Genomic DNA, 26,394 nt, shown 5'->3' with positions numbered 1-26,394 from the left:
CGGTGGGGTCCTTCAGAAGGCGCCTGACTGCCATGAAAAATACCCAGCACCATGTAATTGTGTTCGCAGGGTGACGATCAGAGGATAGAGGAAGCTTCCTCCCTCTGTCTAACCTCAGATGCTGCGGCCACTAAAAACTCTGGCATCTGATGGGATCCCAGTGGTGAGTGCCTGATTACAGCTGTATAATACAGCTGGCACCTGCAACAATGGAGTTGACCATCTCCTGAGCCTATGCCATCGCTTTGACATACTAATGTATTATGGCACACAGTATTAAAGGGAGTCTTTCACCTAATCTGAGCGTTTTAGACCGCTCAGATCAGGTTATAGACTCTTTAACCCTCATTACGATCATACCTTTGTCTTATGTGTCCCTCGCCCAGATAATGAAAATAATACTTTTTAAACTTATGCAAATTACCTTCTGAAGGTGCCCAGGGGCGGCGTTACTGGGCGATGTGCCCAGAAAAACACACCTCCAGCCGGCGGACGTCACGAGCGGCACCAGAGGACGGCGGGCTGGGAACTGGCCCGCACCTGCGCACTGCTCTGCCCATTATGGGCAGAGGAACAGCTTTTCATATTGTGCATGCGCCGGCCAACTAAAGACAGCCGGCCGGCGCATGCGCAATATGAAAGGATGTTCCTCTGCCCATAATGGGCAGAGCAGTGCGCAGGTGCGGGCCAGTTCCCAGCCCGCCGTCCTCTGGTGCCGCTCGTGACGTCCGCCGGTTGGAGGTGTGTTTTTCTGGGCACATCGCCCAGTAACGCCGCCCCTGGGCACCTTCAGAAGGTAATTTGCATAAGTTTAAAAAGTATTATTTTCATTATCTGAATTGTGTCTGTAAATGATAGATTCTTATTCTTTTTATTATTTTTATCATTACATATTAAATGCAAAGAAAAACTCCAATGAGCTAGACAAATTTACATGGTCGAAGAAAACAAAATGCAAAAAACATATGCCCCAATTAGGGATGAGAGAATCGACTTTGAATGAAACATCCAAAGTCGATTCGCATAAAACTTCGTTAGAATACTGTACGGAGCGGGTGCTCCGTACAGTATTGGAAGGTATTGACTCCTATGAGCGGAAGTTATTACTTCGCAAAGTCTCGTGGAACTTTGGGTATTAACTTCAGAAATTAATTTCTACTGTTAAAAAACTTTTACCCAACTCGGTTTCAGTACAGTATTCTAACGAAGTTTTATGCGAATCGACTTCGGATATCCCTAACCATAATCAAACCACATAGTTTTCTTCTTGAGAAGAACCGTTATTCTCTGCCCTCTCCCCTTGGATATATATTTGTTTATAGTACAGATAAGACCTTATGGATGGTGCAATGGTAGGAATAGACAACCTTCTTTAGTTTAATTTGTGGGGTACTGCAGAACAGATGTTACTTTGCACTGTCCATATGTTACTCTATGCAGAGAATACTATTGAGCAGTTCATTCACTACAGTGATGAGTGATCAGACTCAGAAAGAGGATGAGTAAAGGTTCATTATAGTAGACCTATACCTCATGGATTAGACAGTGCAGTGTCTTATGTAAACTTTCTGTGAGATTTCATGGATGCATTATAATATTAAATTGCCTGAGGGGTTTGTATAAGTTGAGGATCTGGCTGGTGTTTTTTCAGTCTAAAGATAAATGATATTAGGAAATGAAGTTAAAGTGTGTGTGCTTGAGCAATCCAAACCGAACATTTTGATCTATTATCCTTGGCTGTTTACAGTGCAAAGAAACTTCAATTAAATCTGTTTGACTACTGAACACTGCAGCAGAAACAAGAGGATTTTATAGGAATGAATGCAACAAAAAAAGTATTTAAACGCTATAGACATCTTGAAAAAATTATTTTTATATACAATGATCAGCCATAACACTGAAACCACTTACAGTGAAAGGTGAAGTGAATAACATTGATTTTCCCATGACAATGGCACCACTTAGAGATGGGATATTGTAGGCAGTACTTGAACTACGAGTTGATGTGCTAGAGCAGGAAAGATTGGCAAGTGTAAGGATCTGAATGTCTTCAAAGGGGTTGTCCGTCCCTGTCTCCCTGAACATAAAATAAACCCTACTAACTTACCTGCTGTCTTACCATTGCTCCGTTCCCATCCCTGCAGGACCACAAAGTGGCTTGGTCTAATGATCACTGTGGCCAATTACAGACTACAGTGGATTGAGCGCTACATCACTGCTTTGAAATAGCAATCAAGCCACTGTGACCGCTGAGGCATGTGGGTACTGGAAGCGGCCAGGGACAGAGCAGCAGCAGGACCGCGGACAGGGGAGTGAGTTTATTATGTTCACTTGGACAGGGGAGGGTCCCAGCAGTTGTCTGCTCCAAGGCCAGATAACCCCTTTAACATGGATTAAATTGTGATGGTGAGATGACTGGGTCGGACCATCCAAAATAGCAGATCTTGTGAGATATTCCTGGTATGCAGTGTTAGTACTTGTAGATGAATCTGGAATAATCCTCTGGCACTCATTAAAAAACTCCATTGTTTTTATTGTTAGTGCTTTAAAACCATCCAGGAGCATAAAAATGATACCTGTATTAGATGTAGCAAAACATCCTTCCTCATGCACCTACCAAAAGTGAACCAACAAAGGACAACCAGTGAATACAACAGTCACATTTATGTGTGTGGTTACCAAAAGCTAGCCCATCTGGTCTAATCCCTCACAAATTGTGAAAGTGTAATGCTGGCATTGATATAAAAGTGTCAGAACACATATTACATCACAGCTTGCAGCATACGGGGCTGCGGTAACTGCAGAGCGGTCATAATGCCTATGCTGACCCCTTTCACTACTGAAAACATCTACAATATGCATGTGACCATCAGAACAGGACCATAGAACAATGGAAGAAGGTGGCAATAAAAAAGTATATTAAGAAAGCTTGAAATGTCAGGTAGACATCATATGGTTTGTGACAATTATTAAGAACTTCAAATTTTATCAAGTAGCCAAGTCCCTTTCTACATCATTTAAGCAAAGTATTCATGAGTATTTTGCTATTGTGTGGTATTGATTCTCAGCATTTTAATTTGCTTGAGAGCATTCAAATGTCTAATAATCAGGAAGGACAGTTAAACTAGTCTATTATCTCTGCGGACAGCTTTAAAAGCTGAAGCTCTTTTTCTACTGATGCTTTTCTCCTGCATCCAGAAAGTATAAACTTTATGCGGTAAACAGGAGAAGACCTTGGATATTCGAAATTGGAGAGACGGAACACTCCAAGGTGACAGAAGGTATAGAAATCCTATTATGTACTATGTATGGTAAGTCCAGGTTAACTAGAAAATTTTGATGCTATCGTATTAAAGGCAGTGGGACAGAGATTTTGGGTTTGTCCATTCTTCACCCTTCCAATTTTTTTTTAAGTTGCCACCGAGAAAGAAGTACTTGTGGAGAAACCCATACTCATTTGCTCCGTTTCAGCTCCCTGGCTCCTGGCCTCTCTGTATCGGACTTTCTGTCCCCGTCTATCAACATCTGCACAGATGGGTCACATGCACTGCAACACATGACCCAATAGTGATGTGCCACTTGGGAAGACATCACAGCAGAGGCCAGTCGTTGGCTGCAGCAGCACAATTGGCTGTCACAGACATACCAAGACATACGGACGTTCCCGCGACAGGTGGCAGGAGATCTATGAGATTGGCAACACGTGGTTTGAGGTTTGATCTGACCTGTTTTCCTTTTTTTATCAAATGACGTCTGTGTTGTTTCTCCCACTATGCTATGCGGTTTATAGCTTCTGTTGGACTTGTGGTTAGCTTGTGTTTGGTTTTCGGCTGAGTTCCTGGTGCTACCAATGCTTCATTGAAGATAAGTGTTTCCTTTCCCTTTTGTATTTTGTTTATATATTTGTGTGTGTTGCCTTACCCTGTTGTTTGTCATTAGGCCTGAGGGAGACTCCTGTTCGTCCTTCCCTTTGGAGAAACAGGTAGACTCAGTCCTGACATTAGTTCCAGGGTCCTATAGGGTGAGATAGGATTTTAGGTATCTGGTGTATGAACTTGCCTACCTTTGGTGCCTGTTCATTCTGTTTGTCTGTCAGGACTGGAGTTAGGGTTCTCTCTAGGAGCTGTCCATCTTCCTTCCCTAGTTTCCAGGCCTTATTCCAGTATCCCCTTTCCCTCCTATGCTTGGTGTGGTGTTTTCCTCCCACACACGAGTGTGACATTGAACCTGTCTTTGCTGAAGTTGACAAATAGGGACAGGAAGTTCAGTGAAGTGATCCACGGACCCTTAAAGGGTTTCTACCACTTGAATATCACATATTTGGTGTTCAGACACTAGCGATTCGCTAGTGTCTGTTCTTGCCTACAAGCTAATTATCACATTAATCCGGGCTGCCGATACCTCAAAAAAAGCACTTATATCTTTATGCAAATGAGCCTCTAGGTGCTATGCAGGCGTTTTTCTAAGCACCTAGAGGCTCCGTCTACCTTGCATTTTGCCGCCCTGCGCCTCGCTCCAGCACGCCCATCTCTCACTGTAATCGATCCTCCCCCTGCTTCAGCCTTCCGAAATCCCGCGCCTGCGCCGTCCGTCGCGGCATTCGGAGGCATTCGGCGCAGGCGCAGTCAATGTCTGACCGCTCCCTGCTCAGACATTTCAACTGCGCCTGCGCCGATGACGTCACAGAGCTCCGTGGGACAGACGAAGCCCAGCAGCAAGCGGTCAGACATTGACTGCGCCTGCGCCGAATGCCTCCGAATGCCGCGACGGACGGCGCAGGCGCGGGATTTCGGAAGGCTGAAGCAGGGGGAGGATCGATTACAGTGAGAGATGGGCGTGCTGGAGCGAGGCGCAGGGCGGCAAAATGCAAGGTAGACGGAGCCTCTAGGTGCTTAGAAAAACGCCTGCATAGCACCTAGAGGCTCATTTGCATAAAGATATAAGTGCTTTTTTTGAGGTATCGGCAGCCCGGATTAATGTGATAATTAGCTTGTAGGCAAGAACAGACACTAGCGAATTGCTAGTGTCTGAACACCAAATATGTGATATTCAAGTGGTAGAAACCCTTTAAGCGGAGTGGCAGGGAGCAGGTCAGTATAGATGTCTCCACAGATACGGCAAATAAAAAAATTAAATAAAAACTAGACACCCCTTTAATATCCATGGGAAGTTAGAAAATAGAATCCTTAGGCTTTTGTAATACATGGAATATATTGCTTGAACAGGTGATAGTCTTGACTTGCCATTCTAACAATACCTCTGTGATATACAGTCTACAGTGCATTCGGAAAGTTTTCGGACTCTTTCACTTTTTTCACATTTTGTTATGTTGCAGCGTTGTGCTAAAATAAAAAAAAAGTTCTAATTTTTCCACATCATTCTGTACTCTATACCCCATAATGACAAAGTGAAAAAAAAATGTTAAAAATTTTGGCTAATTAATTGAAAATTAAAATGAAAACTGAAATATTGCATTGACACAAGTTTTCAGGCCCTTTACTAAATACATAGTTAAAGCACCTTTGGCATAAATTACAGACTCCAAAGTTCTTGGGTATGATGCCACAAGGTTTGCACACCAGCATTTGGAGATTGTCTGCACTGCAGATCTTCTCAATCTCTGGCAGGTTAGCTGGGGACCATTGGGGGGCATTTTCAGGTCTCTCCAGAGATATTCAATTGGATTCAAGTCAGGGCTCTAGCCAAACCACTTAAGAACATTCACAGAGTTGTCTCTAAGCCACTGCTGTGGCTGCGTGCTCAAGGTCATTGTCTTGTTGAAAGGTAAACCGTCAGCCCAGTATAAGATCCAGTTCACTCTGGATCAGGAGTTCCCAGCCTTTGAAAAGCATCCCCACCATGCTGCACTATATGGATAGTATTGGACAGTGCTTGTTTTCTTTCAAAAATGATACTTTTTGACTCAAAAAGTTCCATCTTTGTTCCACCAGACCAGAGAATCTTATTTCTCACAGTCTGAGAGTCCTTTTGGTGCATTTTTGCAAACTTTCATTGGTCTTTTACTGAGGCCACACTGCCATAAAGCCCAGATTGGTGGAATGTTGCAGTGATGACCTTCTGTAAGTTTATCTCATCTGCATACATGATCTTTGGAGTTCAGCCAGAGTGACAATTGGGTTGTTGGTCACCTCTCTAACAAAGGCCCTTCTCCCCTGCTTACTAAGTTTGGTGTCTAGGAAGAGTACTGGTTGTTCCAAACGTTTTCCATTTAAGTATTATGGAGGCCACTGTGCTTTTGGGACTTTCAGTGGAGCAGACATTGTTGTACCCTTTTCCAGATCTGTGCCTCCACACAATCTTATGTCTGATCTCTACAGGCAGTTCTTTCCTCCTCATGGCTTGCTTTTTGCTTTGAGATGCCTTGTTAGCTTTGAGACCTTATATGGAGAGGGTTTCCAAACATGTCCAGTCAACTGAATTTACCAGAAGTGGATCCCAATCAAGGTCTAGAAACCTCTCAAAGATGATCAAGAAAAATGGGAGGCCTCCTGAGGTACATGATAGTTTTTCTTTTTTTAGTAAATTTGCAAACATTTCTAAAATTCTGTATTCACTTTGTCAGTATGGGGTATTGAGTGCGGATTGATGGGGGGAAATTAGAATTTTTTATTTTAACACAAAATCACAACATAAAATGTGAACAAAGGAAAAGGGTCTGATGACTTTTCGAATGCACTGTATATCAATGTTGCTGTAGATACAGGTAAACCTGTCTTTGTCTCAGGTTGTTGTGAAAGGAGATGTAGCTGCCAGATCATAGCTGTGTAGGTGCCATAGTCTACTGCTTCTGCTTTGAATGGAAGAACTTGGGACAGGTGTAAGGAAAGAAGTCATCATTGTATAAATATAAGAAACAGAACTGGATCCCACATCCTCAATACTATGCTTTTATCTAACTGCTTCTCAGCGTAATTTATCGTCTACCTACCCCTATGCTGCATGCTAGACATGAGGCATTAGTATACAATTTGATCAAAAAGCCCAATGCCAGGGTGGCTTTGTCATGCAGCGGGGTCGCTGTTTGACTGCTGGGTCCCGCTGCCTGCTGGGGTGGTGCTGCGGTGTCGGCGGTCGCCATGCAGTGCTGTGCCAAATCTAGAGTAGGGTCCCATTCAAAGAGGCAACCTTGTCGCGGTGAGTGTGCCTATGCTTTTTGATCAAATTGTATACTAATGCCTTATGTCTAGCATGCAGCATAGGGGTAGGTATACGATAAATTACGCTGAGAAGCAATGTTTATTATATAAAAGCATAGTATTGAGGATGTGCGATCCAGTTCTGTTTCTTATATTTATACAAAGAAGTCATCATTGTTATGTAATAATCATTAACATCTTGTCCATTACTGCCAGAGTGGTGCCTGTACAGTCACCAGGTAAGGCTGGGTTTACATCACCATTTATTTTTCCGTCCTTCTGATCCATCAGAAGAACAGAAAAATAAAGAAAAAAACAATTAATTTTTTTCCTTTAGTTTTCTGCTCTTCTGACGGATCAGAAGAACAAAAAAATAAACGGTGATGTGAACCCAGCCTAAACCAAGACATGGTTGAAGGGGATTGTACAGGTTCAGAGCTGAACCCGGACATAACCTCATCTTCACTCATTTAACAAATATGAGTGGAGCATCCGAGCATTTTATGCTCGGATGCTCCCCCTTGCCTTGTGCTACATCGCACAGGGCAAGGGCTTTTTCTTTACTACTAGTTATGTACTGGGCTTCACATTAGTATGCTAGGTGGAGGCTTCCGCCTAGCAATGATCCCGATGATGTCATCGTCACAAATGGGTGGTCTTATAGGGCTGCTCTAGGTTGTTTTAGACCCCAGGGCAGCTCTATAGACCGCCCATTTGTAACATAGTACATAAGGCCGAAAAAAGACATTTGTCCATCCAGTTCAGCCTGTCATCCTGCAAGTTGATCCAGAGGAAGGCAAAAAAAAAAACTGTGAGGTAGAAGCCAATTTTCCCCACTTTAGAGGAATTAAAATTCCTTCCCGACTCCAATAAGGCAATCAGAATAACTCCCTGGATCAACGACCCCTCTCTAGTACCTATAGCCTGTAATATTATTACACCCCAGAAATACATCCAGGCCCCTCTTGAATTCCTTTATTGTACTCACCATCACCACCTCCTCAGGCAGAGAGTCCCATAGTCTCACTGCTCTTACCGTAAAGAATCCTCTTCTATGTTTGTGTACAAACCTTCTTTCCTCCAGATGCAGAAGATGTCCCCTCGTCACAGTCCTGGGGATAAATAGATGATGGGATAGATCTCTGTATTGACCCCTGATATATTTATGCATAGTAATTAGATCTCTCTTTTTTCTAAAGTGAATAACCCTAATTTTGATAATCTTTCAGGGTACTGTAATTGCCCCATTTCAGTTATTACTTTAATTGCCCTCCTCTGGACCCTCTCCAGCTCTGCTATGTCTGCCTTGTTCACAAGAGCCCAGAACTGTACACAGTACTCCATGTGTGATCTGCCTAGCGATTTGTAAAGTGGTAGGACTATGTTCTCATTACGGGCATCTATGCCCCTTTTGATGCAGCCCATTATCTTATTGGCCTTGGCAGCAGCTGCCTGACACTGTTTTTTTTGCAGCTTAGTTTGCTGTTTATTAAAATTCCTAGATCCTTTTCCATGTCAGTGTTACCGAGTGTTTTACCATTTAGTATGTACGGGTGACTTGCATTATTCCTTACCATGTGCATTTGTCAGTGTTAAACCTCATCTGCCACTTTTCTGCCCAAGCCTCCAATCTATCCAGATCCCTCTGTAGTAGTATACTGTCCTCTTCAGTGTTAATTACTTTACACAGTTTAGTGTCATCTGCAAAAATTAATATTTTACTATGCAAGCCTCTACAAGATCATTAATAAATATATTGAAGAGAATAGGGCCCAATACTGACCCCTGAGGTACCCCACTAGTGACAGTGACCCAATCTGAGTGTGTACCGTTAATAACCACCCTCTGTGTTCTATCACTCAGCCAGTTACTTACCCACATACAGACATTTTCTCCCAGTCCGAGCATTCTCATTTTATATACTAACCTTTTATGTGGTATAGTGTCAAATGCTTTGGAGAAGTCTAGATATACGACATCCATTGATACGCCGCTGTCAAGTCTAGAACTGATTAAATTAGTTTGGCATGACCGATCCCTCATGATGCTGATATGGCATTATTTGCTTATTTCCGTTGAGATGCTCTAAGATAGCATCCCTTAGAAAACCATCAAACAGTTTACCCACAACAGATGTTAAACTTACCGGCCTATAGTTTCCAGGCTCTGTTTTTGGACCCTTTTTGAATATTGGCACCACATTTGCTATACACCAATCCTGTGGAACATTCCCTGTCAGTATAGAGTCCGCAAATATCAGAAATTAGGGTCTGGCTATGACATTACTTAATTCCCTTAGGATACAGGGGTGTATGCCAACCGGTCCTGGCGATTTTGTCTATTTTAATCTTTTTAAGTCGCTGTTGTACTTCTTCCTGGGTCAGACAGGACACTTTTAATGGGGAATTTATTTTTACATTCTGCATTTCATCTGACAGTTTATTTTCCTCAGTGAATACATTGGAGAAAAAAATATTTAAGAGCTTTGCTTTCTCTTCGTCGCTCTCTGCGACTCCCCCCTCATTACTCTTTAAAGGGCCGACACCTTCAGATTTATACTTTTTAACATTTATATAATTGAAGAACATTTTAGGGTTAGTTTTGCTCTCTTTGGCAATTAATCTCTTGGTCTCTAGTTTGGCCGCTTTTATTAGTTTTTTACATGTTCTATTTTTTTCCTTATAGTTTTTCAGTGCTTCCTCACTACTCTCCTGTTTTAGTGATTTATATGCTTTCTTTTTGTCATTTATTGCTTTCTTTACAGTTCTATTTATCCACATTGGTTTCTTTTTGTTCCTGAACCTTTTATTCCCATACGGTATGTATCTCTCACAATGAGATTTTAGGATGCTTTTAAAGCAATCCCATTTTGTGGCTGTATTTTTATTTTTGAGGACTTTGTCCCAGTTAGTTAGGCCTATGGCCTCTCTTAGTGGGCTAAATTTTGCTTTTTTGAAGTTTGGTATTTTTGTTCCACCCTGTAGAAACGCTCTTTTCAATGATAATTGGAAGGTTATTACTTTATGGTCACTATTTCCCAGGTGTCCCTCAACCTGCACGTCTGTTGTTCTGTCAGGCCTATTGGTTAATACTAAGTCCAGTATGGCTGTACCTCTAGTCAGGTCCTGAACCAGTTGGGAGAGGTAATTGTCTTTAGTTATTGCCAAGAACTTGTTTCCTTTATGGGATGTACAACTTTCAGCTTTCCGGTCTTTAAGTCCCCCATTATAACCACCTCATTTTGATGAGGTCACTGGGATTGATGGGCAAGGGGGAGCATTGGAGTAAGAAATGCTCCGATGCTCCACTCATATATGCTAAATGAGGTTATGTCATGGTTTAGCTCTGAACCCAGACAACCTCTTTAATGGTAACACACAAAATGTGCTAGGGGATTTACAAAACATCCTGTATGGCACAGTTGTATATGAAACGGATGTGGTTTTAGGATGTGATTTTTAATTCCTGATACTTCCATTGATTCAAGTAGTAAATAGTGGTAACACTCCGTGGTGGGAATTTCTCATTCCATTAGTGCCAGAAAACTGGCATCAAAAGGTCACAAGCAGCTCCAAGCAGTGTACGCTTCAGATTCTGGCACGTGGACCTTCTGAGATGGATCAAAATTATTAACAGGAGTGCGCCTTTTGGTACACTTGGCAAATCTCACTTCACAACAAACTTGATCAAGACTTGCTTTAAAATGTGTTATATCCAAAGGCTTTTACAAAAAGGCAAAAGTGAGGAAAATAACATATTTGTGAATGCAGGGCCTTTAATATTGTCAGTAAAATTCAGTATTTTTTTTCTCCCGTGCCCTGCTTTATTTACCCTATGATCCTTTCTTTCTTGTTCTTAATTGTTTGCCTGCTCCCTCTGCTGGAGTCTTGGCTCAACTGAAAGAAAAAAAATGTTTCCTGAAGATTAACCAGTTAGGTGGTGTTTGCTTTGCAAACAGATCATACGTCTGCTGAGCCCTACTAGCTCTTTGATGCAAATAGTCTTTCATGTTCAAAGGAAGTTTTTTTTTTTCTTCCTCTTTCTTTATAATGGATTTTACAAAAGGTAACCTGAGCAATCCTCTGCAAAGGCAGACAGTTTTACAAGACGTCTTTGGATATGCCGTTGCTATCAAAGTCTAGAAAACATTAAATATATGCCAAATGGAAGGAATTCAGGCTCATTCCAAAAGTCTTACAGTAGACAAAGCACTTAGGTACAACTGCTTGGAAATGGGATAAAACCAATAATGGAGACAGAATTACTAACTATTCAAAGGGCAGTAATGCATTCAATTCAACCTCATTCAGTGCACAATATCTTTCTTTTTATTAAGAACACATGAAAATAATGTATGTATTGGATGGGTAGCTCTGTCTAGTGCACCATAGAGATATCATTATATGGTAGTCTTCTGATGGAAAGTGAAACAATTCCACAACCAAGCCACTTATGGCCTTTTCTTCAGCATATTCTATACATGTCTTCACTGCTGTGAAATATATGGTAACATTATTTCATCGTAAAGGGAGAAAGACAAGAATGAAAGTATAGTATATTAGATCTAGTATAATAGATACAATTAGGTCCATATATATTTGGACAGAGACATTTTTCTAATTTTTGTTTTGTACATTACCACAATGGATTTTGAACAAAACAATTCAGATGCAGTTGAAGTTCAGACTTTCAGCTTTAATTCAGTGGGTTGAACAAAATGATTGCATAAAAATGTGAGGAACTAAAGCTTTTTTTAAACTCAATCCCTTCTTTTCAGAGGATCAAAAGTAATTGGACAAATTAAATAATTGTAAATAACATTTTAATTTCTAATACTTGGTTGAAAACTCTTTGTTGGCAATGACTACCTGAAGTCTTGAACTCATGGACATCACCAGACGTTGAGTTTCCTCCTTTTTAATGCTCTGCCAGGCCTTTACTGCAGCGGTTTTCAGTTGCTGTTTGTTTATAGGCCTTTCTGTCTGAAGTTTAGTCTTCACTAAGTGAAATGCTCTATTGGGTTCAGATCAGGTGACTGACTTGGCCATTCAAGAATATTCCACTTCTTTGCTTTAATAAACTACTGCGTTGCTTTGGCTTTATGTTTTGGGTAATTGTCCATCTGTATTATGAAACGCTGATGAATCAGTTTGGTTGCATTTGAGCCCACAGTATGTCTCTGAAAACCCCAGAATTCATCTGGCTGCTTCTGTCCTGTGTCACATCATCAATAAACACTAGGGACCCAGTGCCACTGGCAGCCATGCCTGCCCAGGCCATCACACTGCCTCCGCCCTGTTTTACAGATGATGTGCTATGCTTTGGAGCATGAGCTGTACCATGCCTTCTCCATACTTTTTTCTTTCTTTCATTGTGGTAGAGGTTGATCTTGGTTTCATCTGTCCAAAGAATGTTCTTCCAGAAGTGTGCTGGTATTTTAAGATTTTTTAGCAAAGTCCAATCTAGCCTTCTTATTCTTGAGGCTTATGAGTGGCTTGCACCGTGCAGTGAACCCTCTGTATTTACTTTCATGCAGTCTTCTCTTTATGGTAGATTTGGATATGGATACGCCTATATCCTGAGCGTTGTTCACGTGGTTGGCTGTTGTGAAGGGGTTTCTCTTTACCATGGTAATTATTCTGCGATCATCCACCAGTGTTTGTCTTCCGTGGGTGTCCAGGTCTTTTTTGCATTGTTGAGGTCGCCAGTGGTTTCTTTCTCAGAATGTACCAAACTGTAGATTTTTCCCTTCCTAAGGCCTCTTTCACACTACAGTATGTTGCATTCAGTGTTTTGCGTTCCGTTTTTCACGGATCCGTTGTTCCGTTTTTTGCTTCCGTTGTGGTTCCGTTGTTCCGTTCCGTTTTTCCGTATGGCAAATACAGTATACAGTAATTTCATATTAAAAATTGGGCTGGGCATAACATTTTCAATTGATGGTTCCGCAAAAAACGGAACGGATACGGAAGACATACGGATGCATTTCCGTATGTGTTCCGTTTTTTTTGCGGCCCCATTGACTTGAATAGAGCCACGGACTGTGATTCTCGGCCAAATATAGGACATGTTCTATCTTTTCAACGGAACGGAAAAACGGAAATACGGAAACGGAATGCATACGGAACACATTCCGTTTTTTTGCGGAACCATTGAAATGAATGGTTCCGTATACGGACCGTATACGGAACGCAAAAAACGGACCGTATACGGAATGCAAAATACTGTAGTGTGAAAGAGGCCTAATAATGTAGCAATTTCTCGGATGGGTTTTTTCTGTTTTTGCAGATGAAGGATGGCTTGTTTCACCTGCATGGAGAGCTCCTTTGACCGCATGTTTACTTCTCAGCAAAATCTTCAAAATGCAAGCACCACACCTCAAATCAACTTCAGGCCTTTTATGTGGTTAATAGAGAATAAAATAATGAAGGAATTGCCCACACCTGCCCACAAAACAACCCATTTTGTGTCAGTGTCCAAATATATATGGACCTAACTGTATATGTTTGTGTTGTTTCATTTCTTCATAATTTACTGACTTTCCTTTAGTAAGTTTGTGGTTTTACTTCTGCCTACCAGAAATGGGATCCTGGATTCAAGTCTGCCTGTGGAAAACCCTTTTTGTACATTAGCCACATGTTTGCAAGTATATGTGTGTCTGCATTAATATGTGCCCACCATGAGCATGTAAAAATGACACATTATGAAAGAGATTTATTATTGCTGTCTTAAATTTAGAAATCTTAAAACTAGACAAGGCAGGCTGAGGATGCGCCAAGTTTATCACAGTGGCTCCCTCTGTCTGATAGAGTTGGCACCTCTTGCTAGACATATTAGACATTTTTCCTACCACCACCCTTTGGTTGACTTACTTTAGTCCAATATTTGGTGCCAGAAGTTTGGCTCAGTTTGGTAAGTTTTAAACCAAGCCTTTTTTCCTAGACACTTTTTAAAACTGTCTAGTTCCTAAAATGCATAATAAATGTGGTGCAAGCCATATACGCCAGTTTATTTGTGCACATTAATCCATTAGTCTGGTGCATTTAGCTTTGTAATTCTCACCCTTTGTGTCTAAAAAGTATAACCAGTAAATGGCAGTTTAAAAATATCATTGGAATATTCAGCAACAATTCATCATATTCACTGGACTAATGCAGTGTAAAAAGATTTGTTTACCCTCATTCAGACTTTTTGTCAGATCCTAACCTTTTATGTGTGTCAATGTTGAATTCATTTATATAATAATTTAGGAGCTAAAAGCTTGAATTGACGCCAAATAATGTACATGTTAGCACCATAAGCACTGTGTAGAATAGAATGTCTGGATAGAATATGAACAAGGATATCTGCCAATGACCTTGAGTGCTATTTGATTAAGTCTCAGAATGGTGTAATATAATAAGCTATACTCATCTTACCATCCCTAAGTCACTTCCATTCAAATGCTTCCTGGTCACCTGATGTCACGGCTGTTTAAGGGTAACCAGAGCATACACAGAAAGAAGAGCTACTGACCGGACCCAAACTAGGGAAAAGGAAGGGTGACCCCTGTCAGACCCTCAACACTCTCCCTATGCTGCTAAAGCACATGCCCGGATCCAAATGGTGGAACGAGGCATGCCCACGTACCTTAGACTGATGAGCCCTGTAACCCCTACAATAGTGGAAGGGGCACGGCCGCCGATGCCCTGCTCAGAATATGGAGGGAACCGTGGCCACCTCAGATCCAGTCAGGAAATCACCAGGTACACAACAAAGTCTGCACACTTAGCTGATGTAGCTGTAGCCGCAGAGAAGACGGATCCAAGGGCCGCTGGCAATATCCGGAGTGCTTGCAGCAGCAGAACACAGGTCCAGAGAACTAGTAGCTTAAGAAGTGACGATGCTCAAGGCAGAACTACAACTGAAAAGAGAAGTATAATCCACGCCCTGCAATAGGAGGAGGGGTGATTTAAAGGCAGGGTAATCAAACGCAGGAGGAACAGCTGAGAGTAAAGACCTCATCACAGGGGCGGAGAGACAGAACAGTGAGAACACCTCCAAACTCTAAGTGACATCATCACAGGGGTGGAGAGACAGAGCTGTGAGAACGTCTCAAAGCTCTGGTAGTGACAGTACCCCCCCCTCTACGGGTGGACTCCGGACACCCAGGACCCACCTTCCCAGGATGAGCCCTATGAAATGCCCTGATAAGGCGAGTGGCTTTAATGTCCGACATCGGAACCCACATCCTCTCCTCAGGACCATAACCCTTCCAATGAACGAGGTACTGAAGAGAACCGCGGACAATGCGAGAGTCCACAATTCTGGAAACCTCAAACTCCAGATTGCCATCAACCAAAATCGGAGGAGGAGGCAAAGAGGAGGGTACCGTGGGCTGGACATATGGTTTTAAGAGAGATCTGTGAAATACATTGTGTATCTTCCAAACCCGTGGAAGATCAAGGCGGAAGGCAACAGGATTGATGACTGACAAAATTTTATAAGGCCCAATAAACTTGGGACCCAATTTCCAGGAGGGAACCTTCAGTTTAATATTTCTTGTAGACAACCACACCAGATCACCCACATTCAGGTCCGGACCAGGCACACGTCTCTTATCAGCCACACGCTTATACTTCTCACTCATCTTTCTGAGATTACTCTGAATCTTTTGCCAAATGGTAGACAAAGACGAGGAAAATCTCTCCTCCTCAGGTAAACCAGAAAGAGCCCCTCCCGAGAATGTCCCAAACTGCGGATGGAACCCATATGCACCAAAAAATGGTGACTTATCAGAAGATTCCTGACGACGGTTGTTCAAAGCAAACTCAGCAAGAGGGAGAAATGAACACCAATCCTCCTGGTTCTCTGCCACAAAACAGCGCAAATATGTCTCCAGATTCTGATTGAGGCGCTCAGTCTGACCATTCGACTGCGGGTGAAAAGCAGAAGAGAAGGACAGCCGAACCCCCAGGCGAGAACAGAAAGCCTTCCAGAACCTGGACACAAACTGCGTGCCTCTATCGGAAACAATCTCAGAGGGAATGCCGTGCAATTTAACAATATGATCGACAAAAGCTTGCGCCAACGTTTTAGCATTGGGTAAACCAGGGAAAGGGACGAAATGAGCCATCTTGCTAAAACGGTCCACGACCACCAGGATCACCGACTTCCCCGAGGAACGAGGAAGATCCGTGATAAAGTCCATGGACAGGTGTGTCCAAGGACGGGAAGGTATGGGTAACGGGAGAAGGGAACCTGAAGGTCGTGAACGAGGGACCTTAGCGCGAGCGCACGTCTCACAAGCCGCCACAAAACCCTCCACAGACTTACGAAGAGCCGGCCACCAAAATCTCCGAGCAATGAGATCTACCGTGGCTCTACTCCCGGGGTGACCAGCAAGAACCGTATCATGATGTTCCTTAAAGAGTTTGTGACGTAGCTCAGGAGGCACGAACAACTTCCCGGAGGGACAACGGGCAGGTGCCTCAGACTGGGCAGCCTGGACCTCGGCCTCCAAATCGGAATATAGAGCAGAAACAACTACCCCCTCCGCCAAAATGGGACCCGGGTCCTCGGAGTTTCCTCCTCCCGGAAAACAGCGAGAGAGAGCATCAGCCTTCACATTCTTGATCCCAGGGCGGAAAGTAACAACAAAATTGAATCTGGAGAAGAACAGAGACCATCTGGCCTGTCTCGGATTCATACGCCTGGCTGACTCCAAGTACGCCAGATTCTTATGGTCGGTAAAAACGGTGATAGGGTGCCTGGCCCCCTCCAACCAATGGCGCCATTCCTCGAAAGCCAACTTGATGGCCAACAACTCCCTATCTCCCACATCATAGTTTCTCTCTGCCGGGGAGAGTTTTCTAGAGAAAAAGGCACAAGGTCGCCATTTGGCAGGAGAGGGGCCCTGGGACAAAACTGCACCCACACCCACCTCGGAAGCATCCACTTCAACAATAAAAGGTAAGGAAACATCGGGATGCACCAAGATGGGAGCAGACGCAAAACTCTCTTTAATCTTAGAAAAGGCTGCAAGCGCCTCCTCCGACCAAGAGGAAAAATCCGTCCCCTTTTTTGTCATGTCAGTAAGGGGTTTGACAATAGAGGAATAATTCAAAATGAACTTTCTGTAGTAGTTAGCAAAACCCAGAAAGCGCATCAATGCCTTCTGATTTTCAGGAAGCTCCCACTCCAGCACAGCACGGACCTTCTCCGGATCCATGCGAAAACCAGAAGCAGAGAGGAGAAAACCCAGAAATTGAATCTCCGATACCATAAAAAGACATTTCTCCAGCTTGGCATACAGTTTATTTTCCCGCAGTATCTGCAGGACCTGAAAAAGATGATCCTGATGGGTCTGAACATCAGGGGAAAAAATCAAAATATCATCAAGATACACCAATACAAATTTCCCCATTAAATGATAGAAAATACTATTAACAAAATGCTGAAAGACGGCCGGAGCATTCATCAGGCCGAAAGGCATAACGAGATTCTCGAAATGCCCGTTAGGGGTATTAAAGGCCGTTTTCCATTCATCCCCCTCTCTGACCCTGACCAGGTTGTACGCGCCTCTCAGATCCAATTTGGAAAACACCTTGGCCCCAACAATTTGGTTGAAGAGGTCCGGGATCAGAGGAAGGGGATAGGGATCGCGAATCGTGATACGGTTCAGCTCCCTAAAATCTAGGCAAGGTCTCAGAGAGCAATCTTTTTTTTTAACAAAAAAAAAACCCGCGGCAACAGGCGACTTTGAGGGACGAATATGCCCCTTCTCGAGACTCTCGGAGATATAGGTTCGCATTGCGAGTCTTTCCGGTTGTGAGAGATTGTAGAGGCGTGCCTTTGGCAGCTTGGCGCCGGGAATGAGGTTAATGGGACAGTCAAACTCCCGGTGAGGAGGTAGCTCCCGGACACCGCTCTCGGAAAACACATCCGAGAAATCAGAGAGAAATGATGGCAGAGTTTTAGTAGACACCTCTGCAAGAGTGGCTGTGAGACAATTCTCTCTACAAAAGTCACTCCACTCATTTATTTGCCTTCCTTGCCAATCAATAGAGGGGTTATGTCTAGTGAGCCAGGGTAGCCCCAAAACTAGAGGAGAAGGCAATCCGTTAAGGACAAAACAAGATATCTCTTCCACATGAGTGTCACCTACAGCTAGCCGGATATTGTGAACAATGCCTTTCAGAGATCTCTGCGAGAGTGGAGCAGAGTCGATAGCAAAAACAGGTATATCCTTTTCTAATGTACAAACCTGAAAACCATGCAAGGCTACAAATTGAGTGTCAATAAGATTGACGGCCGCTCCACTATCGACAAAAATCTCACAAGGAATGACTTTGCTCTCTAGCGCCACCCTGGCAGACAGGAGAAAACGGGAACTGCAGGTCAGAGGAATAGCATCAATTCCCACATCAACTTTGCCCAAAGTAGCAGATGAAGCAGAACTTGATGATTTACCTCTTGAGGTTTTTCTCTTATTATCGCTCTTCGTACATTTCAGGAATCTCCTAGACGGACAAACATTTGCCAAATGACCTATGCCGCCACAACAAAAACACACCATATGCTGAGGACTAAATCCTCTTTTATCAGGGGCAAGTCGGCCTAGCTGCATGAGCTCCTCCTCAGAGGGGAGCGAGACAGGATGAGACCCCTGCATACTGAATGAGTCCGCACCATTGCCCCTAGACTGACAATGGCTGGACGGAGAGGTCTTGTTTCTTTCCCTTAGACGCCTGTCAAGGCGTACCGCCAATGACATGGCCGACTCTAAGGACGTTGGTCTCTCATGGAAAGCAAAGGCATCTTTCAAACCCTCTGAGAGACCATGACAGAACTGACTTCGGAGTGCAGCATCATTCCAGCCTGAATCAGCTGCCCATCTCCGAAATTCAGAACAATAAAGCTCCGCAGACAGTTTGCTCTGGCATAAAACACGTAAGTTTGATTCTGCCAGAGCAACACGATCCGGGTCATCATATATCTGCCCCAGGGCCACAAAAAATCTTTCCACGGATCGAAGGGAGGGATCCCCTGATGACAGCGAAAAAGCCCAAGTCTGAGCATTACCCCTGAGCAGGGAGATGACTATCCTCACCCTCTGTTCCTCATTACCAGAGGAGTGGGGACACAAACAAAAATGGAGTTTACATGCCTCTCTGAAGCGAACAAAATTCTCACTGCCCCCGGAGAACGTTTCCGGAAGTGAGACCTTTGGCTCGCAACAGACTCCATGAGCCGGAGCAGAGCCCAATGTTTGTAGCTGAGTCACAGATTGACGGAGATCCGCTACTTCCAAAGAAAGACCCTGCATGCGGTCAACCAAGCCAGAAAGCGGATCCATGTCAACAAGGACGGTTTTGGTGGATTATAATGTCACGGCTGTTTAAGGGTAACCAGAGCATACACAGAAAGAAGAGCTACTGACCGGACCCAAACTAGGGAAAAGGAAGGGTGACCCCTGTCAGACCCTCAACACTCTCCCTATGCTGCTAAAGCACATGCCCGGATCCAAATGGTGGAATGAGGCATGCCCACGTACCTTAGACTGATGAGCCCTGTAACCCCTACAATAGTGGAAGGGGCACGGCCGCCGATGCCCTGCTCAGAATATGGAGGGAACCGTGGCCACCTCAGATCCAGTCAGGAAATCACCAGGTACACAACAAAGTCTGCACACTTAGCTGATGTAGCTGTAGCCGCAGAGAAGACGGATCCAAGGGCCGCTGGCAATATCCGGAGTGCTTGCAGCAGCAGAACACAGGTCCAGAGAACTAGTAGCTTAAGAAGTGACGATGCTCAAGGCAGAACTACAACTGAAAAGAGAAGTATAATCCACGCCCTGCAATAGGAGGAGGGGTGATTTAAAGGCAGGGTAATCAAACGCAGGAGGAACAGCTGAGAGTAAAGACCTCATCACAGGGGCGGAGAGACAGAACAGTGAGAACACCTCCAAACTCTAAGTGACATCATCACAGGGGTGGAGAGACAGAGCTGTGAGAACGTCTCAAATCTCTGGTAGAGACACCTGATGGCTTCTACTTCTTGACACAGAAATGTCACTCTTCAGCCAATCACTGTTTGAGGCGGGTCACCACTACCACCACTGATTGGCTGAGCAGTCGAATTTCCTGTGTCAAGAGGCAAAAGGAAGAAAAGACAGCAAGGATACAGGAAGAGACTGGGATCAGTAAGGTGAGTATTAGTTATTTTATCGTTCTGAGACTTTTTTTTATTTAATCAACCCTTTAAAGTATAGATGTAGTTTGGTGAGAATAGTGGAAAACTAGTTTTGGACCTCAATTGGTACAGAGAAGGTTCAGGAAGAGATCTCCTATTCCACTAGAATTCTCAGCAGTGGTAGTATTATTCCTACTTAAAGGGGTTGTATCATCTCAGACATTGGTGTCAAATTGCTAGGATACGACCTGCACCTATCTTTAGAATGGAGCCGCAAATTGAAGGCAGGCATGCGCACAAACGCGGCCACCCTCCATTTACTTCTATGGCACAGCCAAAAATAGCGCTGGCTCGGCTATTTCCAGCAGCCCAATAGAAGTGAATGGAGCGATGGCCACGCTTACACAGTGCGCTCTCAATAATTTCAGTGGGACTGCAGAAACTAGCCGAGCACGCCGCTTGGCTATTTTTGGTGCTCCCATAGGGCGGCCGCGCATGGAGGTGCAGGTCCCAGAGGTATGAAGAATTCAATAAAGACTATAAAGAATGCCATTCAAATTGATTTGGGAATATTAATTGCTGGATAACAGGCCGAACTGGATGGACAGATGTCTTTTTTCGGCCTTATAAACTATGTTACTATGTAAGTGATCTTGTCTAAGGCTGGATTCACACACAACATTCAGACCTGGTTATTTTGCTGTCTGTATCATATTTAGTCTATTTTGTGGCAAGTGTGTTTTTGACCCTTGTTTTTTTTTTTTTTCTAAGATGCAACATGCTCTACAATGTCATTTTTATGGCGTTTTCCACCAATAGACTTTAAAGGGGGTCTTGAGAGTAAGATATTGATGACCTATCCTCAGAATAGGTCATTATTAATATTAGCTTGGTAGGGTCCAACTCTTGGCATGCCTGTTTGAAAAGGCTGCTGCAGTGAGCACTGCAACCTCTTCCTAGGCCAGTGTTACATGGCCTATGTGCAGCTTCTAGGCTGCAATACCAATCACAGCCACTAGAAAAAGTGTGCGGAGCTCTGCTTGGTATGCTGTGAGGATATTTCATCAATATTATACTCCTGTAAATCCCCTTCAATTTTAGCAAAAAGTTCAGCAAAAACTGCCTTTGTGACCTAAGCTGCAGTTTTTTGTAGCCAAACAGAGGAAACCGTACAAAAGAGAATGGGAGTGTCAGTCTTCCTTTATATTTGGATCCACTCCTGACTTTGGCCCAAAAATCTCCATCAAAAATTGTGTTTGTCATTCCAGCTTAACCCTTTCAGGACCAAGCCATTTTTCACCTTAAAGACCAGGCTATTTTTTGCAAATCTGACCAGTGTCAGTTTATGTGTGAATAACTTTAAAACGCTTTTACTTATCCAGGCCATTCTGAGATTGTTTTTTCGTCCTATATTGTACTTCATGACACTGGTAAAATGAAGTAAAAAAAAATAATATTTTTTTGCACAAAAAAATACCTAATTTACCAAAAATTGGGAAAAATTCGCAAATTTCAAAGTTTCAGTTTCTCTACTTCTGTAATACATAGTAATAGCCCCAAAAATTGTGATGACTTTACATTCCCCATATGTCTACTTCATGTTTGGATCATTTTGGGAATTACATTTTATTTTTTGGGGACGTTACAAGGCTTAGAAGTTTAGAAGCATTTTTCGGAAAATTTCCAAAACCCATTTTTTAAGGACCAGTTCAGGTCTGAAGTCACTTTGTGAGGCTCACATAATTGAAACCACACAAAAATGACCCCATTTTGGTAACTACAGCCCTCAAGGTATTCAAAACTGATTTTACTAACTTTGTTTACCCTTTAGGTGTTCCCCAAGAGTTATTGGCAAATGGAGATGAAATTTCAGAATTTCAATTTTTTTTGCACATTTTCAATTTTAATCCATTTTTTCCAGTAACAAAGCAAGGGTTAACAGCCAAACAAAATTCATTATTTATGGCCCTGATTCTGTAGTTTACAGAAACACCCCATATGTGGTCGTAAACTGCTGTACGAGCACACGGCAGGGCGCAGAAAGAAAAGGTGCGCCATATGGTTTCTGGAAGGCAGATTTTGCTGGACTGGTTTTTAGACACCATGTCCCATTTGAAGCCCCCTGATCCACCCCTAGAGTAGAAACTCCATAAAAGTGACCCTATCTAAGAAACTACACCACTCACGGTATTCAAAACTGATTTTACAAACGTCGTTAACCCTTTAGGTGTTCCACAAGAGTTATTGGCAAATAGAGATGAAATTTCAGAATTTCAATTTTTGGGCAAATTTTCCATTTTACTATCTTTTTTTTCCAGTTACAAAGCAAAGGTTAACAGCCAAACAAAACTCATTATTTATGGCCCTGATTCTGTAGTTTACAGAAACACCCCATATGTGGTCGCAAACTGCTGTACGGGCACACGGCAGGGCGCAGAAGGAAAGGAATGCCATACGGTTTTTGGAAGGCAGATTTTGCTAGACAGTTTTTTTGGACATCATGTCCCATTTGAAGCCCCCCTGATGCACCCCTAGGTTAGAAACTCCAAAAGAGTGACCCCATTTTGGAAACTACAGGATAAGGTGGCAGATACTAGGCTGCGCTGCTGCGGCACCTGAGGGGTCAATTGCCGTGGATCGGCGGATCGCATGCCCTGTTGTTGAGGCCGGGTGCTGGGTCTGTCATATCGGCATTGGCTGCCTATACTTGAATTAATGTGTTTTACATTCATTGATAGCGCAGTGTCCCCCCCCCCCCCCAGTATTAGTATAATTGGTGGCTCAGTGACCACAGGCGCCCCCTCCACCCCATTGTTATATTCATTGGTGGCAGTCACCACAGAGTAGTCCCCCCCCTCTTTATTGGTGGCTCAGTGGCAGTTCCGATCGGAGCCACAGCAGTGTAATCCTGGGGCTCTGATCGGTTTCCATAGCAGCCAAGACTCTACCGAAGCCTTGGCTGCCATGACAATCTCCATGCTGCTGTGTGTACTATGCAAAGGGCAGCAGGGAGAGTGTAAAGTCCTATTCACCCTAATAGAGCTCCATAAGGGTGAATAGGACAAAGGTTCTAGCCCCTAAGGGGGCTAATAGTAAATAAAATGTAAAAAAAAAATATACATTTAAAAAAAAACCAAAATACTAAAAGTTTAAATCATAAAAATCAAGCATAGGGTCCACGCTAGTGACAGCAAGTCTCAGAGGTAACACAACTGCTGCAGAGTTTGTGTCTGTAAACCCATGGGCTGTTCAGGATTGGTCTTGCCACAACCTTCAAAGAAGTACTGACATAGCATAGACCCGTTTTAAAAGTTCACAATACACTTTATTTTACTTGCAAAATTGTAGTTCAACATCATATATAAAACATTGCCTGACCCGGGTTTCGCCCCTGCTTCATCTGGGGCGTCCTGATTGTTCTCTCAGGTATGGGCTGTATTTATCTTATGAACATATGCTATGCTATGTCAGTACTTCTTTGAAGGTTGTGGCAAGACCAATCATGAACAGACCGTGGGTTTACAGACACAGACGCTGCAGCAGTTGAAGGTGGAGGAGGAGACCTGCGGAGCAGAGCACCGTTAATCAACTATATTTGTCTTACCTCTGAGACTTGCTGTCACTAGCACGGACCCTATGCTTGTTTTTTTATAATATATACTGAGGAAATGGGGACCTGCTTCCTAACCAGGCCGGCTGCTGTATAGTGTGAACTATAAAAATATAAAAAAACAAAAACCATGCGATTCGCCATTTTTAGTCACCTTTTTTAAATTTCAAAGAAAAATTAGCATGGTATCGAATATCACAATACTTTTTTATGGTATCGAAATCAAACTTTTGGTATTGTGACCACCTATTACCTACTGGTAAGGGTCCTTTGGGTCTCCCCATGTGTGTAACGCCCAATGGCTGGAATTACACAAGCAGTTTTTGTGTCAGTTTTTTTAGACAAAGCCTGGAGCACCCAAGAATAGGTTCTTGTTACTCTTCAATATTAAAGTCCATTGTACACATATCTGTCAATTTGTTTTCCGTTTTTTTGTGCAAGTCTAAACTGGGAAGAGTGGGTTCATTTAAAGTCCTTTATTTATTCTTCTGCATTTTCATCACCGGACAGAATGGACATGGGCTATTATTTTCAGTTTGTGTCAAATGAGGGTGTGTGGTTATTATGTCTGAACGTTCCCAAACAAGTCTTTATCCGATTCGCAATCAACACAAAGTTCTCATAGACCACACAAAACAATCCTTTTTGTAATATTAAAAATTGTTTAGAGAGCTTGTCTTTTTTGGTGTGGTTGTCATATTGGATTTCAGTAGTGAAGGAACAGGATACCTGATATTGCTGCCTCTTTTTATCTAACTGGTGAGAGTGCTTGGACTTAGTGGGTGATGATCACAGTGCAACCCAAGGCAACCTGTATAAAACCTTCTAGCCTGGAGCACATCCTTTTTACAGAACCTGATCCCCCTCACATTAGGGTGTATCAGTAGGCATATTGGGAGGCCGCTTTTGTCATTTGCTGTTATCTGTGACATAAGCATTGTGCTGTATGCTGCAATTGATATCATGTGGTTCTAGTCTGTCCTTTTATATAAAAAGATTACTGGAGATTTTGGAATAATCAGGCTGCTTTTACCATGTTTATTAGTTAGATTTGTTCTGTAATATGTATATCTAACATATGTATCGTACTGGCATTGATCAACTAAGAATAGGCTACTCGGTAATATGAATGGGAAACATAAAGCATTGTAATTGGCTGTCCTACATATTGTACTGTAATTGACCCTCTAAGAGAGCCCTTCCTGAAAAGTTTTAAATATGGCTCCTGATTTGTGTTTACAAGAAATGTGTAATACATATGTGCAGACAAGATTTCCTGCCTCGAAGTTGTTACATATCTTTACATCTGGCAATGACGTTAGATCTATCTGATAGCTTGTAAAATCCACCAAGGACAAATGCCTTTAATAAAGGAGCCTTGACCTACAATTTTAGGTAATTGTCTGAAATGTGCGCTTGCATATGTTTATATAATACTGAGTACATGTGTGAATTATATTCATTTACAAATGTCTTTTCCTGCCTTAATATTTACTTACTTCAGCTGATATATAATAAGCTCACAGTAGAAAAGTGATATGTTTGTCTTGGCTATCATCCCATATGTCCAGTTATGATCTGAAGCACTTCAGATGATATATTTTGTGATATAGGATCTTTTTAGATACATACACTTACCTAATGGTTCATGTGTAGCAACCCACAAGTTTTTCTTTTGGTTAAAAAAGCTGGCAAAACTGAATACTCATCTAATGAAGATACAGTAATTAATATCCAGGATGATGCACAGTGTTTTTGAAGGATAATGTTATAGTTTTTGGGGCAAGCTATGAAAGTATTAATTGGGTCCACCACCTTATGGCCAAATGTCACATTGATGACAGCGAACGTTGTATATGGTATTCTTGGCACAGGTACGGTAGCATGGTGGCTGTATGGTTAGCATTGCTGCATTGCAGCACTGTGGTCTTGGGTTTGATCCTGACCAAGGACAATACGGTATCTACGTGTAGTTTTTGTGTTAATCCTTTGTTTGCCTGGGCTTCTCTCAGGTATTTTGGTTTCCTTGCAGACTCCAAACACATTCTAAGAACTAATTGTCTCCCTAAAAAAAAAAAACAGACCCTAGTGGATTTTAGGGAATGAGACCCCAGATGGCAGCCACTGATTCTCCTAGTCCAGAACTCTCCAATTAAGTCCCTATGGTAAAAAAATAAGCACATTTCAAATGTTGTATAGAGGCATAGTTGTAGTTGCTGCACCTACTCATGCAAAGACACTAAGGTAAGTATAGGACCAGATGCAGTGGACGGTGGATGCACCTACAAAACCATGTGGCCATTAACAATAAGCAAGGGACTGTCAGTAGTTGTGGGGCTTGTGGGGGCCTTGTCAATTTCAGCCATGTATCAGCCATCCTCAATATCTGGTGCTACCCTAATAAACTCATTGGGGGTCATTTACTAACCAGAAATGTGCCTATAATAGGCATATTTG

At 42.8% G+C, this 26,394-nt stretch overlaps 1 protein-coding gene across 2 annotated transcripts in view; it reads left to right on the top strand.

Annotated features, from left to right (window-relative positions):
* The window catches only part of LGR5 (leucine rich repeat containing G protein-coupled receptor 5), a 161,908-nt gene that overhangs the window by 42,600 nt on the left and 92,914 nt on the right, over positions 1-26,394 (top strand). The gene's annotated exons all lie outside the window — the stretch shown is intronic.

Source organism: Bufo gargarizans, chromosome 2, assembly GCF_014858855.1.
Source record: "Bufo gargarizans isolate SCDJY-AF-19 chromosome 2, ASM1485885v1, whole genome shotgun sequence".
NCBI lineage: Eukaryota > Metazoa > Chordata > Amphibia > Anura > Bufonidae > Bufo > Bufo gargarizans.
Note: the sequence above shows the minus strand (reverse complement) of the source record. Positions and strands in the feature narration are given on the sequence as shown.